Here is a 17,292-nt window from a genome sequence, read left to right as displayed (position 1 = left end):
CTGTTCCTAGGAGATCCCAACTGTTCCCAGGAGATCCCAACTGTTCCCAGGAGATCCCAACTATTCCCAGGAGATTCTTATCCAATCTGGCCCCATATACTCCTCCTCCTCCATGACATATGACCAGTTCCACCTGCCTGGCCCCTCTTTCTCCTCCATGTACTTTTCACCTTTGGATCCTAACTGGTTGATCCTAGTTTGTTCTAGTTGGTCTTGTTTTTCTCGATGATTCTAGCATGTTTTGCATAATTCTAGGTTGTTCTTGTTAATCCTAGTTTGATCTGGTTGATTCCAGCTTGTCCTGCATGATTCTAGCTTTTTCTTGTTGATCCTAGTTTTGTAAGTTGATCCCAGCTTGCTCTTGGTTATTCTAGCTTGTTCTCGTCGATCTTAGTTTGTTATGGTTGGTCATAGCTTGTTGTATTATCTTAAGTTGTTATGGTTGATCCCGCTTGTTATGTTCATCCTCGGTTGTTATTGTTTATCTTAGTCTGTTTTGGTTGATTTTAGTTTGTTGATCCTAGTTTGTTCTTGTTGATCTTAGCTTGATCTGGTTGATCTTAGCTTGATCTAGTTAATCCTAGCTTGATCTCGTTTATCGTAGTATATTACAGTTAATCTCTGTTTGTTATGATTGACCTTTGTTTGTTCATGTTATTCTTAGTTTGTTCTAGTTAATCGTAGATTTAATTGATTCTTGTTTGTTATGGTTGATCCTAGTTTGTTTTAGTTAGTTCTGGTTGATCCTAGTTTGTTATGCTCTTAGTTTGTTGTGGTTGACCATAGTTTATTCTGGTTGATACTAGCTTGTTCTGGTTGATCCTACTTTGTTATTGTCGATCCTAGTTTGTTCTGGTTGTCTCTAGTTTGATTTGCTTGATCTTAGTTTGTTATGGTTGATCCGCGTATGTTTTTGTTTTTTCTAGTTTTTGTTGTTGATCCTTGTTTGTTTTGGTTTATCCTAGATTGTTATGTCTGGTACTAGTTTGATCTGGTTGTTTCTAGCTTGTTCTAGTTTTCCATTCTTGCTGTGCTTAATCCTATCGTGTACTGGTTTGTCCAATTTTTTCTGGTTCGTCCTAACATGTTCTGGTTGATACAATTTTCTTCTGTTTGATCTAGGTTTGTTCTCGTTGATCGTAGTTTGTTATGGTTGATCTTTGTTTCTTTGGGTTTATCCTGATTTGTATTGTTGATCTCAATTTGTTCTGGTTGACTCAAACCTATTATCATTCGTCCTAGAATGTTCTGGTTGATCCTAGTTTGCTCTGCTTGATCCATGCTTGTTCTTGTTGATCGTAGATTTTTCTAATTGATCCTGGTTTGTTATGGTTGATCCTAGTTAATCCTGGTTTGTTATGGTTGATCCTAGTTAATCCTGGTTTGTTATGGTTGATCCTAGTTAATCCTGGTTTCTGATGGTTTATCCTACTTAATCTGGTTTGTATGGTTGATCCTAGTTAATCCTGGTTTGTTATGGTTGATCCTAGTTAATCCTGGTTTCTGATGGTTTATCCTACTTAATCTGGTTTGTATGGTTGATCCTAGTTAATCCTGGTTTGTTATGGTTGATCCTAGTTAATCCTGGTTTGTTTTGGTTGATCCAAGCTAATCCTGGTTTGTTATGGTTGATCCTAGTTAATCCTGGTTTGTTTTGGTTGATCCTAGTTAATCCTGGTTTGTTATGGTTGATCCTAGTTAATCCTGGTTTGTTATGGTTGATCTTAGTTAATCCTGGTTTGTTATGGTTGATCCTAGTTAATCCTGGTTTGTTATGGTTGATCCTAGTTAATCCTGGTTTGTTATGGTTGATCCTAGTTAATCCTTGTTTGTTATGGTTGATCCTAGTTAATCCTGGTTTGTTATGGTTGATCCTAGTTAATCCTTGTTTGTTATGGTTGATCCTAGTTAATCCTGGTTCCTGATGGTTTATTCTAGTTAATCCTGGTTTGTTATGGTTGATCCTAGTTAATCCTTGTTTGTTATGGTTGATCCTAGTTAATCCTGGTTTGTTATGGTTGATCCTAGTTAATCCTGGTTTGTTATGGTTGATCCTAGTTAATCCTTGTTTGTTATGGTTGATCCTAGTTAATCCTGGTTTGTTATGGTTGATCCTAGTTAATCCTGGTTTGTTATGGTTGATCCTAGTTAATCCTGGTTTCTGATGGTTTATCCTACTTAATCTGGTTTGTATGGTTGATCCTAGTTAATCCTGGTTTGTTATGGTTGATCCTAGTTAATCCTGGTTTCTGATGGTTTATCCTACTTAATCTGGTTTGTATGGTTGATCCTAGTTAATCCTGGTTTGTTATGGCTGATCCTAGTTAATCCTGGTTTGTTTTGGTTGATCCAAGCTAATCCTGGTTTGTTATGGTTGATCCTAGTTAATCCTGGTTTGTTTTGGTTGATCCTAGTTAATCCTGGTTTGTTATGGTTGATCCTAGTTAATCCTGGTTTGTTATGGTTGATCTTAGTTAATCCTGGTTTGTTATGGTTGATCCTAGTTAATCCTGGTTTGTTATGGTTGATCCTAGTTAATCCTGGTTTGTTATGGTTGATCCTAGTTAATCCTTGTTTGTTATGGTTGATCCTAGTTAATCCTGGTTTGTTATGGTTGATCCTAGTTAATCCTTGTTTGTTATGGTTGATCCTAGTTAATCCTGGTTCTGTTATGGTTGATCCTAGTTAATCCTGGTTTGTTATGGTTGATCCTAGTTAATCCTGGTTTGTTATGGTTGATCCTAGTTAATCCTGGTTTGTTATGGTTGATCCTAGTTAATCCTTGTTTGTTATGGTTGATCCTAGTTAATCCTGGTTTGTTATGGTTGATCCTAGTTAATCCTGGTTTGTTATGGTTGATCCTAGTTAATCCTTGTTTGTTATGGTTGATCCTAGTTAATCCTGGTTTGTTATGGTTGATCCTAGTTAATCCTTGTTTGTTATGGTTGATCCTAGTTAATCCTGGTTTGTTATGGTTGATCCTAGTTAATCCTGGTTTCTGATGGTTTATTCTAGTTAATCCTAGTTTGTTATGGTTGATCCTGGGTTGTTCTGATTGATTCTAGTTGTAGCTCTTCCTCGCATGTTCTAGTTCAGTGATTCTCCACCTGTTTTGCTCCATGCACACACTCCACCGTTTCCAGGATTGTCTGACTCAAAAGGTGCGCTCCAAATAATATGTATATAATATTGAAAATCTTATTTTTTTTTCTATATTACTACATATACATTAACTTGGATTATTTATAGTGGAGAGTTACAAATTTGATAACAATAGAAAATGATGGATTTTAAAAGTAGCTTATATATGTATGTGTATATATATATATATATATATATATATATATATATATATATATATATATATATATATATATATATATATATATATAAGGCAGCAGGTTTGGATGGTATTGCAGTGGAATTTATTAAAAAAGGGGGTGACTGTATTATTGACTGGTTGGTAAGGTTATTTAATGTATGTATGACTCATGGTGAGGTGCCTGAGGATTGGCGGAATGCGTGCATAGTGCCATTGTACAAAGGCAAAGGGGATAAGAGTGAGTGCTCAAATTACAGAGGTATAGGTTTGTTGAGTATTCCTGGTAAATTATATGGGAGGGTATTGATTGAGAGGGTGAAGGCATGTACAGAGCATCAGATTGGGGAAGAGCAGTGTGGTTTCAGAAGTGGTAGAGGATGTGTGGATCAGGTGTTTGCTTTGAAGAATGTATGTGAGAAATACTTAGAAAAGCAAATGGATTTGTATGTAGCATTTATGGATCTGGAGAAGGCATATGATAGAGTTGATAGAGATGCTCTGTGGAAGGTATTAAGAATATATGGTGTGGGAGGCAAGTTGTTAGAAACAGTGAAAAGTTTTTATCGAGGATGTAAGGCATGTGTACGTGTAGGAAGAGAGGAAAGTGATTGGTTCTCAGTGAATGTAGGTTTACGGCAGGGGTGTGTGATGTCTCCATGGTTGTTTAATTTGTTTATGGATGGGGTTGTTAGGGAGGTGAATGCAAGAGTTTTGGAAAGAGGGGCAAGTATGAAGTCTGTTGGGGATGAGAGAGCTTGGGAAGTAAGTCAGTTGTTGTTCGCTGATGATACAGCGCTGATGGCTGATTCATGTGAGAAACTGCAGAAGCTGGTGACTGAGTTTGGTAAAGTGTGTGAAAGAAGAAAGTTAAGAGTAAATGTGAATAAGAGCAAGGTAATTAGGTACAGTAGGGTTGAGGGTCAAGTCAATTGGGAGGTAAGTTTGAATGGAGAAAAACTGGAGGAAGTAAGGTGTTTTAGATATCTGGGAGTGGATCTGGCAGCGGATGGAACCATGGAAGCGGAAGTGGATCATAGGGTGGGGGAGGGGGCGAAAATTCTGGGAGCCTTGAAGAATGTGTGGAAGTTGAGAACATTATCTCGGAAAGCAAAAATGGGTATGTTTGAAGGAATAGTGGTTCCAACAATGTTGTATAGTTGCGAGGCGTGGGCTATGGATAGAGTTGTGCGCAGGAGGATGGATGTGCTGGAAATGAGATGTTTGAGGACAATGTGTGGTGTGAGGTGGTTTGATCGAGTAAGTAACGTAAGGGTAAGAGAGATGTGTGGAAATAAAAAGAGCGTGGTTGAGAGAGCAGAAGAGGGTGTTTTGAAATGGTTAGGGCACATGGAGAGAATGAGTGAGGAAAGATTGACCAAGAGGATATATGTGTCGGAGGTGGAGGGAACGAGGAGAAGTGGGAGACCAAATTGGAGGTTGAAAGATGGAGTGAAAAATATTTTGTGTGATCGGGGCCTGAACATGCAGGAGGGTGAAAGGAGGGCAAGGAATAGAGTGAATTGGATCGATGTGGTATACCGGGGTTGACGTGCTGTCAATGGATTGAATCAGGGCATGTGAAACGTCTGGGGTAAACCATGGAAAGCTGTGTAGGTATGTATATTTGCGTGTGTGGACGTATGTATATACATGTGTATGGGGGTGGGTTGGGCCATTTCTTTCGTCTGTTTCCTTTCGCTATCTCGCAAACGCGGGAGACAGCGACAAAGCAATATATATATATATATATATATATATATATATATATATATATATATATATATATATATATATATACGTTGAGATGTATAAGTGTGTATATGTGCTATGTGTGGACGTTTATGTATATGCATGTGTATGGGGGGGTTGGGCCCTTCTTTCGTCTGTTTCCTTGCGCTACCTCACTAACGCGGGAGACAGCGACAGAGTATAATGAATAAATAAATGAATATTAATTTTCTAAAAGTGGAAACAGGAGTCATGCGGGAGTGCTCATCCTCCTCGAAGGCTCAGACTTGGGTGTCTAAATGTGTGTGTATGTAACCAAGACGAGAAAAAAGGAGAGATAGGTGGTATGTTTGAGGAAAGGAACCTGGATGTTTTGGCTCTGAGTGAAACGAAGCTCAAGGGTAAAGAGGAAGAGCGGTTTGGGAATGTCTTGGGAGGAAAGTCATGGGTTGGTGAGAAGACAAGAGCAAAGGAAGGAGTAGCACTACTCCTGAAGCATGAGTTATGGGAGTATGTGATAGACTGTAAGAAAGTAAACTCTAGATTGATATGGGTAAAACTGAAAGTGGATGGAGAAAGATAGGTGATTATTGGTGCCTATGCATCTGGGCATGAGAAGAGAGATCATGAGAGGCAAGTGTTTTGGGAACAGATGAGTGAGTGTATTAGCAGCTTTGATGCACGAAACCGGGTTATAGTGATGGTTGATTTGGATGCAAAGGTGAGTAATGTGGCAGTTTAGGGTATGATTAGTGAACATGGGGTGTTCAGTGCTGAAATGGAAATGGTGAAGAGCTTGTAGATTTGTGTGCTGATAAAGGTATGGTGATTGGGAATACCTGTTCTAAAAAGAACGATATACATAAGTATAGGTATGTACGTAGGAGAGGTGGCCAGAGAGCGTTATTGGATTACGTGTTAATTGATAGGCGCGTGAAAGAGAGACTTTTGGGTGTTAATGTGCTGAGAGGTGCAACTGGAGGTATGTCTGATCATTATCTTGTGGAAGCGAAGGTGAAGATTTGTCGAGGTTTTCAGAAAAGAAGTGAGAAAGTTTGGGTGAAGAGAGTGGTGAGAGTAAGTGAGCTTGGAAAGGAGAATTGTGTGAGGAAAGATTGAGTGCAAAATGGAAAATGGTGAGAGCAAATGACATAAAGAGAGTGGAGAAGGAATGGTATGTATTTTGGGAAGCATCAATGGCTTGCGCAAAAGATGCCTGTGGCATGAGAAAGGTGGGAGTTTGGCAGATTAGAAAGGGTAGTTAGTGGTGAGATGATGAAGTAAGATTGTTAGTGAAAGAGAAGAGACGATTTTTGCAGGGAAGTAATTCAATTGTCTGGGAGATGTATAAAAGAAAGAGGCAGGAGGTCAAGAGAAAGGTGGAAGAGGTGAAAATGAGGGCAAATGACAGTTGGGGTGAGAGAGTATCTTTAAATTCTAGAGAGAATAAAAAGATTTTTTGCAAGGAGGTAAATAAAGTGCGTAAGACAAGAAAACAAATGGGAACATCGGTGAAGGGGGCTAATGAGGAGGTGATAACAAGTAGTGGGGAAATGAAATGGAGATGGAGTAAGTGTTTTGAAGGCTTTGTTGAATGTGTTTGATGATAGAGTGGCAGATATAGGGTATTTTGGTCGAGGTGGTGTGCGAAGTGAGAGGGTTAGGGAGAGTGGTTTGGTGAACAGAGAAGAGGTAGTGACACTGTCGCTACAGGCTGTCCCTAGCTTGTTCTTGTCCCTAGCTTGTTGTGGTTGTCTTTAGCTTGTTGTGGTTGTCCCTAGCTTGTTCTGGTTGTCCCTAGCTTGTTCTCGTTGTCCCTAGCATGTTCTGGTTGTCCCAAGCTTGTTGTGGTTGTCCCTAGCTTGTTCTGGTTGTCCCTAGCTTCTTTTGGTTGTCCCTAGCTTTTTCTGGTTATCCCTAGCTTATTGTGGTTGTCCCTAGCTTTTTCTGGTTATCCCTAGCTTATTGTTCCTAGCTTGTTCTAGTTGTTCCCAGCTTGATCTTATTGTCTTTAGTTTGCTCTGGTTGTTCCTGGCTTGTTATGGTAGTTCTTAGCTTGATCTGGTTGTCCCTAACTTGGTCTGGTTGTTAATAGCTTGTTCTGGTTGTTCCTAGCTTGTTCTGGTTGTTCCTAGCTTGTTCTAGTTGTTCCTAGCTTGTTCTAGATTTCCCTAGCTTGTTTTGTTTTTCCTAGCTTATTATGGGCATTCTTAGCTTGTTATGATTGTTTCTCGCGTGATCTGGTTGTCCCTAGCTTGTTCTGGTTGTTCTTAGCTTGTTCTGGTTGTCCCTAGCTTTTTTCTGGTTGTTCTTAGTTTGTTTTGGTTGTTCCTATCGGATTCTGATTGTCTCCATCTTGTTCTGGTTGTCCCTAGCTTGTTATGGTTGTTCGTAGCTTGATTTGATTTTCCCTAGCTTGTTCTTGTTGTTCTTAGCTTATTATGATTGTTCCTACCTTGTTTTGGTTGTCCCTAGCTTTTTCTGGTTGTCCCTAACTTGTTTCGGTTGTCCCTAGCTTGTTATGGTTGTTCCTCGCTCGTTATAGTTGCTCATAGCTTGTTCTGGTTGTACCTAGCTTGTCATGGTTGTTCCTAGCTTGTTTAAGGTGTCCTTAGCTTATTCTGGTTGTTCTTAGCTTGTTACGATTGTTACTTGCTTGTTTTGTTTCTTTCTAGTTTGCTCCGATTGTCCTTAGCTTGTTTTGGTTGTCCCTAGCATGTTATGGTTGTTTCTAGCTTGTTCTGGTTGTTCCTAGCTTGGTTTGTTTTTATAGCTTGTTCGGGTTGTCCCTAGCTTGTTCTGGTTGTCTCTAGCTGGCTCCAGTTGTTTCTAGCTTGTTCTGGTCGTTCCAGCTTGTTGTAGTTGTCCCTAGCTTGTTCTGGTTGTTCCTAACCTGTTCTGGCCGTCCTTAGCTTGTTTCGGTTGTTCCTTGCTTGTTCTGGTTGTTTCTCCCTTTCTTGTCGTAGCTTGTTTTGGTTGATCCTTGCTTGTCTGATTCATTCTGGTTCTGGTCAATCCTGGCTTATTCTGGTTGATCTTATGTCAGGTTGATCGTAGTTTGTTTCGTTGGACAGTAGTTAGTTTGGGTTGATCGTAGTACCTTTTGGGTTATCCTTCTTTGTTCTGGTTGATATTGATTTGTTATGGTTTATCGTAGTTTTTATAATTATTGTTTTCTGGTTGATCCTCGTTTGTTAGTATTGATCCAAGTTTGTTCTTTTTTATCATAGTTTGTTCAGGTTGATGCTTGTTACCAGGACCGAGACTGGTTCTGGTAACACCAGTTTGTTCTAGTAGATCTTAGCTTTTGGTTGATCTTTGATTTTGGTTCAAAATCATTATGGTTGATCCTTATTTGTTCTGGATTATCTTAGTTTGCTGTGGTTGATTGTAGTTTGTTTTTGCTTAAGCATTATTTGTTCAGGTTGATCCTAATTTGTTCTGGTTTATCATAGTTTGTTATGGTTCATCACTGTTTGTTCTGGTTCACCTAAGTTTGTTCTGGTTTATCTTAATTTATTATGACTGGTCTTGGTTAACACTAGTTCACCGTGACTGGTCCTGGTAACATCAGTTCACCGTGACTGGTCCTGGTAACATCAGCTCACCGTGACTTGTCCGTGTTAAATCCAGTTCACCATGACTGGTCCTGGTAACATCAGTTCATCGTGACTGGTCCTGGTAACATCAGTTCACCGTGACTGGTCCTGGTAACATCAGTTCACCGTGACTGGTCCTGGTAACATCAGTTCACCGTGACTGGTCCTGGTAACATCAGTTCACCGTGACTGGTCCTGGTAACACCAGTTCACCGTGACTGGTCCTGGTAACATCAGTTCACCATGACTGGTCCTGGTAACATCAGTTCACCGTGACTAGTCCTAATAACATCAGTTCATCGTGACTAGTCCTAATAACATCAGTTCACCGTGACTGGTCCTGGTAACACCAGTTCACCGTGACTGGTCCTGGTAACATCAGTTCACCGTGACTGGTCCTGGTAACATCAGTTCATCGTGACTGGTCCTGGTAACATCAGTTCACCGTGACTGGTCCTGGTAACATCAGTTCATCGTGACTGGTCCTGGTAACATCAGTTCACCGTGACTGGTCCTGGTAACATCAGTTCATCGTGACTGGTCCTGGTAACATCAGTTCATCGTGACTGGTCCTGGTAACATCAGTTCACCGTGACTGGTCCTGGTAACATCAGTTCACTGTGACTAGTCCTGGTAACATCAGTTCACCGTGACTGGTCCTGGTAACATCAGTTCACCGTGACTGGTCCTGGTAACATCAGTTCACTGTGACTAGTCCTGGTAACATCAGTTCACCGTGACTGGTCCATGTTAACACCATTTCACTGTGACTGGCCATGGTAACACCAGTTTGCTCCTTTAAATCCTAGGTTCTTCTGGTTGATCTTACCTTTTTGATTTTGTTCCGAGTTTGTTATGGTAGATCTTATTTTGTTTTTGGATTATCATAGTTTTTTCGAGTTGATTCTAGCTTGTTTTATAGTTGATCTTTGTTTTGGTTGATCCAATTTTTTCTGCTTTGTTATGGTTGATCTTAATCTGTTCTGGTTGATCCTAGCTTTTTGGTTGATCCTAATATGTTACTGTTGATCCTAGGTTTTTCTGATTAATCCTTGTTTGTATTGTCTGAACCTAGTTCGTTCTGATTTATCCTAGTTTTTGCTTGATTCTAGTGTTTGAAATGCATATCTTAGTTTTTTCTGGTTGGTGCTAGTTTTTTTTTTTTTTAGCTTGATTTGATTGATCTTAGTTTGTTATGGGTGATTCCTGTTTGTTCTGGTTGCTCCTAGTTAATCCTGGTTTGTTATGGTTGATCCTAGTTAATCCTGGTTTGTTTGGTTGATCCTAGCTTAATCCTGGTTTGTTATGGTTGATCCTAGTTAATCCTGGTTTGTTTATGGTTGATCCTAGTTAATCCTGGTTTGATGGTTTATCCTAGTTAATCCTGGTTTGTTATGGTTGATCTAGTTAATCCTGGTTTGTTATGGTTGATCCTAGTTAATCCTGGTTTGTTATGGTTGATCCTAGTTAATCCTGGTTTGTTATGGTTGATCCTAGTTAATCCTGGTTTGTTATGGTTGATCCTAGTTAATCCTGGTTTGTTATGGTTGATCCTAGTTAATCCTTGTTTGTTATGGTTGATCCTAGTTAATCCTGGTTCCTGATGGTTTATTCTAGTTAATCCTGGTTTGTTATGGTTGATCCTAGTTAATCCTGTTGTTATGGTTGATCCTAGTTATCCTGGTTTGTTATGGTTGATCCTAGTTAATCCTGGTTTGTTATGGTTGATCCTAGTTAATCCTTGTTTGTTATGGTTGATCCTAGTTAATCCTGGTTTGTTATGGTTGATCCTAGTTAATCCTGGTTTGTTATGGTTGATCCTAGTTAATCCTGGTTTCTGATGGTTTATCCTACTTAATCTGGTTTGTATGGTTGATCCTAGTTAATCCTGGTTTGTTATGGTTGATCCTAGTTAATCCTGGTTTCTGATGGTTTATCCTACTTAATCTGGTTTGTATGGTTGATCCTAGTTAATCCTGGTTTGTTATGGCTGATCCTAGTTAATCCTGGTTTGTTTTGGTTGATCCAAGCTAATCCTGGTTTGTTATGGTTGATCCTAGTTAATCCTGGTTTGTTTTGGTTGATCCTAGTTAATCCTGGTTTGTTATGGTTGATCCTAGTTAATCCTGGTTTGTTATGGTTGATCTTAGTTAATCCTGGTTTGTTATGGTTGATCCTAGTTAATCCTGGTTTGTTATGGTTGATCCTAGTTAATCCTGGTTTGTTATGGTTGATCCTAGTTAATCCTTGTTTGTTATGGTTGATCCTAGTTAATCCTGGTTTGTTATGGTTGATCCTAGTTAATCCTTGTTTGTTATGGTTGATCCTAGTTAATCCTGGTTCCTGATGGTTTATTCTAGTTAATCCTGGTTTGTTATGGTTGATCCTAGTTAATCCTGGTTTGTTATGGTTGATCCTAGTTAATCCTGGTTTGTTATGGTTGATCCTAGTTAATCCTGGTTTCTGATGGTTTATTCTAGTTAATCCTGGTTTGTTATGGTTGATCCTAGTTAATCCTTGTTTGTTATGGTTGATCCTAGTTAATCCTGGTTTGTTATGGTTGATCCTAGTTAATCCTGGTTTGTTATGGTTGATCCTAGTTAATCCTTGTTTGTTATGGTTGATCCTAGTTAATCCTGGTTTGTTATGGTTGATCCTAGTTAATCCTTGTTTGTTATGGTTGATCCTAGTTAATCCTGGTTTCTGATGGTTTATTCTAGTTAATCCTAGTTTGTTATGGTTGATCCTGGGTTGTTCTGATTGATTCTAGTTGTAGCTCTTCCTCGCATGTTCTAGTTCAGTGATTCTCCACCTGTTTTGCTCCATGCACACACTCCACCGTTTCCAGGATTGTCTGACTCAAAAGGTGCGCTCCAAATAATATGTATATAATATTGAAAATCTTATTTTTTTTTCTATATTACTACATATACATTAACTTGGATTATTTATAGTGGAGAGTTACAAATTTGATAACAATAGAAAATGATGGATTTTAAAAGTAGCTTATATATGTATGTGTATATATATATATATATATATATATATATATATATATATATATATATATATATATATATATATATATATATATATAAGGCAGCAGGTTTGGATGGTATTGCAGAGGAATTTATTAAAAAAGGGGGTGACTGTATTATTGACTGGTTGGTAAGGTTATTTAATGTATGTATGACTCATGGTGAGGTGCCTGAGGATTGGCGGAATGCGTGCATAGTGCCATTGTACAAAGGCAAAGGGGATAAGAGTGAGTGCTCAAATTACAGAGGTATAGGTTTGTTGAGTATTCCTGGTAAATTATATGGGAGGGTATTGATTGAGAGGGTGAAGGCATGTACAGAGCATCAGATTGGGGAAGAGCAGTGTGGTTTCAGAAGTGGTAGAGGATGTGTGGATCAGGTGTTTGCTTTGAAGAATGTATGTGAGAAATACTTAGAAAAGCAAATGGATTTGTATGTAGCATTTATGGATCTGGAGAAGGCATATGATAGAGTTGATAGAGATGCTCTGTGGAAGGTATTAAGAATATATGGTGTGGGAGGCAAGTTGTTAGAAACAGTGAAAAGTTTTTATCGAGGATGTAAGGCATGTGTACGTGTAGGAAGAGAGGAAAGTGATTGGTTCTCAGTGAATGTAGGTTTACGGCAGGGGTGTGTGATGTCTCCATGGTTGTTTAATTTGTTTATGGATGGGGTTGTTAGGGAGGTGAATGCAAGAGTTTTGGAAAGAGGGGCAAGTATGAAGTCTGTTGGGGATGAGAGAGCTTGGGAAGTAAGTCAGTTGTTGTTCGCTGATGATACAGCGCTGATGGCTGATTCATGTGAGAAACTGCAGAAGCTGGTGACTGAGTTTGGTAAAGTGTGTGAAAGAAGAAAGTTAAGAGTAAATGTGAATAAGAGCAAGGTAATTAGGTACAGTAGGGTTGAGGGTCAAGTCAATTGGGAGGTAAGTTTGAATGGAGAAAAACTGGAGGAAGTAAGGTGTTTTAGATATCTGGGAGTGGATCTGGCAGCGGATGGAACCATGGAAGCGGAAGTGGATCATAGGGTGGGGGAGGGGGCGAAAATTCTGGGAGCCTTGAAGAATGTGTGGAAGTTGAGAACATTATCTCGGAAAGCAAAAATGGGTATGTTTGAAGGAATAGTGGTTCCAACAATGTTGTATAGTTGCGAGGCGTGGGCTATGGATAGAGTTGTGCGCAGGAGGATGGATGTGCTGGAAATGAGATGTTTGAGGACAATGTGTGGTGTGAGGTGGTTTGATCGAGTAAGTAACGTAAGGGTAAGAGAGATGTGTGGAAATAAAAAGAGCGTGGTTGAGAGAGCAGAAGAGGGTGTTTTGAAATGGTTAGGGCACATGGAGAGAATGAGTGAGGAAAGATTGACCAAGAGGATATATGTGTCGGAGGTGGAGGGAACGAGGAGAAGTGGGAGACCAAATTGGAGGTTGAAAGATGGAGTGAAAAATATTTTGTGTGATCGGGGCCTGAACATGCAGGAGGGTGAAAGGAGGGCAAGGAATAGAGTGAATTGGAGCGATGTGGTATACCGGGGTTGACGTGCTGTCAGTGGATTGAATCAGGGCATGTGAAACGTCTGGGGTAAACCATGGAAAGCTGTGTAGGTATGTATATTTGCGTGTGTGGACGTATGTATATACATGTGTATGGGGGTGGGTTGGGCCATTTCTTTCGTCTGTTTCCTTTCGCGATCTCGCAAACGCGGGAGACAGCGACAAAGCAATATATATATATATATATATATATATATATATATATATATATATATATATATATATATATATATATATATATATACGTTGAGATGTATAAGTGTGTATATGTGCTATGTGTGGACGTTTATGTATATGCATGTGTATGGGGGGGTTGGGCCCTTCTTTCGTCTGTTTCCTTGCGCTACCTCACTAACGCGGGAGACAGCGACAGAGTATAATGAATAAATAAATGAATATTAATTTTCTAAAAGTGGAAACAGGAGTCATGCGGGAGTGCTCATCCTCCTCGAAGGCTCAGACTTGGGTGTCTAAATGTGTGTGTATGTAACCAAGACGAGAAAAAAGGAGAGATAGGTGGTATGTTTGAGGAAAGGAACCTGGATGTTTTGGCTCTGAGTGAAACGAAGCTCAAGGGTAAAGAGGAAGAGCGGTTTGGGAATGTCTTGGGAGGAAAGTCATGGGTTGGTGAGAAGACAAGAGCAAAGGAAGGAGTAGCACTACTCCTGAAGCATGAGTTATGGGAGTATGTGATAGACTGTAAGAAAGTAAACTCTAGATTGATATGGGTAAAACTGAAAGTGGATGGAGAAAGATAGGTGATTATTGGTGCCTATGCATCTGGGCATGAGAAGAAAGATCATGAGAGGCAAGTGTTTTGGGAACAGATGAGTGAGTGTATTAGCAGCTTTGATGCACGAAACCGGGTTATAGTGATGGTTGATTTGGATGCAAAGGTGAGTAATGTGGCAGTTTAGGGTATGATTAGTGAACATGGGGTGTTCAGTGCTGAAATGGAAATGGTGAAGAGCTTGTAGATTTGTGTGCTGATAAAGGTATGGTGATTGGGAATACCTGTTCTAAAAAGAACGATATACATAAGTATAGGTATGTACGTAGGAGAGGTGGCCAGAGAGCGTTATTGGATTACGTGTTAATTGATAGGCGCGTGAAAGAGAGACTTTTGGGTGTTAATGTGCTGAGAGGTGCAACTGGAGGTATGTCTGATCATTATCTTGTGGAAGCGAAGGTGAAGATTTGTCGAGGTTTTCAGAAAAGAAGTGAGAAAGTTTGGGTGAAGAGAGTGGTGAGAGTAAGTGAGCTTGGAAAGGAGAATTGTGTGAGGAAAGATTGAGTGCAAAATGGAAAATGGTGAGAGCAAATGACATAAAGAGAGTGGAGAAGGAATGGTATGTATTTTGGGAAGCATCAATGGCTTGCGCAAAAGATGCCTGTGGCATGAGAAAGGTGGGAGTTTGGCAGATTAGAAAGGGTAGTTAGTGGTGAGATGATGAAGTAAGATTGTTAGTGAAAGAGAAGAGACGATTTTTGCAGGGAAGTAATTCAATTGTCTGGGAGATGTATAAAAGAAAGAGGCAGGAGGTCAAGAGAAAGGTGGAAGAGGTGAAAATGAGGGCAAATGACAGTTGGGGTGAGAGAGTATCTTTAAATTCTAGAGAGAATAAAAAGATTTTTTGCAAGGAGGTAAATAAAGTGCGTAAGACAAGAAAACAAATGGGAACATCGGTGAAGGGGGCTAATGAGGAGGTGATAACAAGTAGTGGGGAAATGAAATGGAGATGGAGTAAGTGTTTTGAAGGTTTGTTGAATGTGTTTGATGATAGAGTGGCAGATATAGGGTATTTTGGTCGAGGTGGTGTGCGAAGTGAGAGGGTTAGGGAGAGTGGTTTGGTGAACAGAGAAGAGGTAGTGACACTGTCGCTACAGGCTGTCCCTAGCTTGTTCTTGTCCCTAGCTTGTTGTGGTTGTCTTTAGCTTGTTGTGGTTGTCCCTAGCTTGTTCTGGTTGTCCCTAGCTTGTTCTCGTTGTCCCTAGCATGTTCTGGTTGTCCCAAGCTTGTTGTGGTTGTCCCTAGCTTGTTCTGGTTGTCCCTAGCTTCTTTTGGTTGTCCCTAGCTTTTTCTGGTTATCCCTAGCTTATTGTGGTTGTCCCTAGCTTTTTCTGGTTATCCCTAGCTTATTGTTCCTAGCTTGTTCTAGTTGTTCCCAGCTTGATCTTATTGTCTTTAGTTTGCTCTGGTTGTTCCTGGCTTGTTATGGTAGTTCTTAGCTTGATCTGGTTGCCCCTAACTTGGTCTGGTTGTTAATAGCTTGTTCTGGTTGTTCCTAGCTTGTTCTGGTTGTTCCTAGCTTGTTCTAGTTGTTCCTAGCTTGTTCTAGATTTCCCTAGCTTGTTTTGTTTTTCCTAGCTTATTATGGGCATTCTTAGCTTGTTATGATTGTTTCTCGCGTGATCTGGTTGTCCCTAGCTTGTTCTGGTTGTTCTTAGCTTGTTCTGGTTGTCCCTAGCTTTTTTCTGGTTGTTCTTAGTTTGTTTTGGTTGTTCCTATCGGATTCTGATTGTCTCCATCTTGTTCTGGTTGTCCCTAGCTTGTTATGGTTGTTCGTAGCTTGATTTGATTTTCCCTAGCTTGTTCTTGTTGTTCTTAGCTTATTATGATTGTTCCTACCTTGTTTTGGTTGTCCCTAGCTTTTTCTGGTTGTCCCTAACTTGTTTCGGTTGTCCCTAGCTTGTTATGGTTGTTCCTCGCTCGTTATAGTTGCTCATAGCTTGTTCTGGTTGTACCTAGCTTGTCATGGTTGTTCCTAGCTTGTTTAAGGTGTCCTTAGCTTATTCTGGTTGTTCTTAGCTTGTTACGATTGTTACTTGCTTGTTTTGTTTCTTTCTAGTTTGCTCCGATTGTCCTTAGCTTGTTTTGGTTGTCCCTAGCATGTTATGGTTGTTTCTAGCTTGTTCTGGTTGTTCCTAGCTTGGTTTGTTTTTATAGCTTGTTCGGGTTGTCCCTAGCTTGTTCTGGTTGTCTCTAGCTGGCTCCAGTTGTTTCTAGCTTGTTCTGGTCGTTCCAGCTTGTTGTAGTTGTCCCTAGCTTGTTCTGGTTGTTCCTAACCTGTTCTGGCCGTCCTTAGCTTGTTTCGGTTGTTCCTTGCTTGTTCTGGTTGTTTCTCCCTTTCTTGTCGTAGCTTGTTTTGGTTGATCCTTGCTTGTCTGATTCATTCTGGTTCTGGTCAATCCTGGCTTATTCTGGTTGATCTTATGTCAGGTTGATCGTAGTTTGTTTCGTTGGACAGTAGTTAGTTTGGGTTGATCGTAGTACCTTTTGGGTTATCCTTCTTTGTTCTGGTTGATATTGATTTGTTATGGTTTATCGTAGTTTTTATAATTATTGTTTTCTGGTTGATCCTCGTTTGTTAGTATTGATCCAAGTTTGTTCTTTTTTATCATAGTTTGTTCAGGTTGATGCTTGTTACCAGGACCGAGACTGGTTCTGGTAACACCAGTTTGTTCTAGTAGATCTTAGCTTTTGGTTGATCTTTGATTTTGGTTCAAAATCATTATGGTTGATCCTTATTTGTTCTGGATTATCTTAGTTTGCTGTGGTTGATTGTAGTTTGTTTTTGCTTAAGCATTATTTGTTCAGGTTGATCCTAATTTGTTCTGGTTTATCATAGTTTGTTATGGTTCATCACTGTTTGTTCTGGTTCACCTAAGTTTGTTCTGGTTTATCTTAATTTATTATGACTGGTCTTGGTTAACACTAGTTCACCGTGACTGGTCCTGGTAACATCAGTTCATCGTGACTGGTCCTGGTAACATCAGCTCACCGTGACTGGTCCTGGTAACATCAGTTCACCGTGACTGGTCCTGGTAACATCAGTTCACCGTGACTGGTCCTGGTAACATCAGTTCACCGTGACTGGTCCTGGTAACATCAGTTCACCGTGACTGGTCCTGGTAACATCAGTTCACCGTGACTGGTCCTGGTAACATCAGTTCACCGTGACTGGTCCTGGTAACATCAGTTCACCGTGACTGGTCCTGGTAACATCAGTTCACCGTGACTGGTCCTGGTAACATCAGTTCACCGTGACTGGT

The 17,292-nt window shown here is 40.0% G+C and overlaps 1 protein-coding gene across 1 annotated transcript in view; it reads left to right on the top strand.

The window, feature by feature from the left end:
* Positions 1-17,292, top strand: part of LOC139764064 (uncharacterized) — a 180,093-nt gene that overhangs the window by 19,023 nt on the left and 143,778 nt on the right. The gene's annotated exons all lie outside the window — the stretch shown is intronic.

This window comes from Panulirus ornatus, chromosome 48 (genome assembly GCF_036320965.1).
Source record: "Panulirus ornatus isolate Po-2019 chromosome 48, ASM3632096v1, whole genome shotgun sequence".
Classification (NCBI taxonomy): domain Eukaryota; kingdom Metazoa; phylum Arthropoda; class Malacostraca; order Decapoda; family Palinuridae; genus Panulirus; species Panulirus ornatus.
The sequence above is the reverse complement of the archived record's forward strand: the minus strand, read 5'-3'. Positions and strand labels throughout refer to the sequence as shown.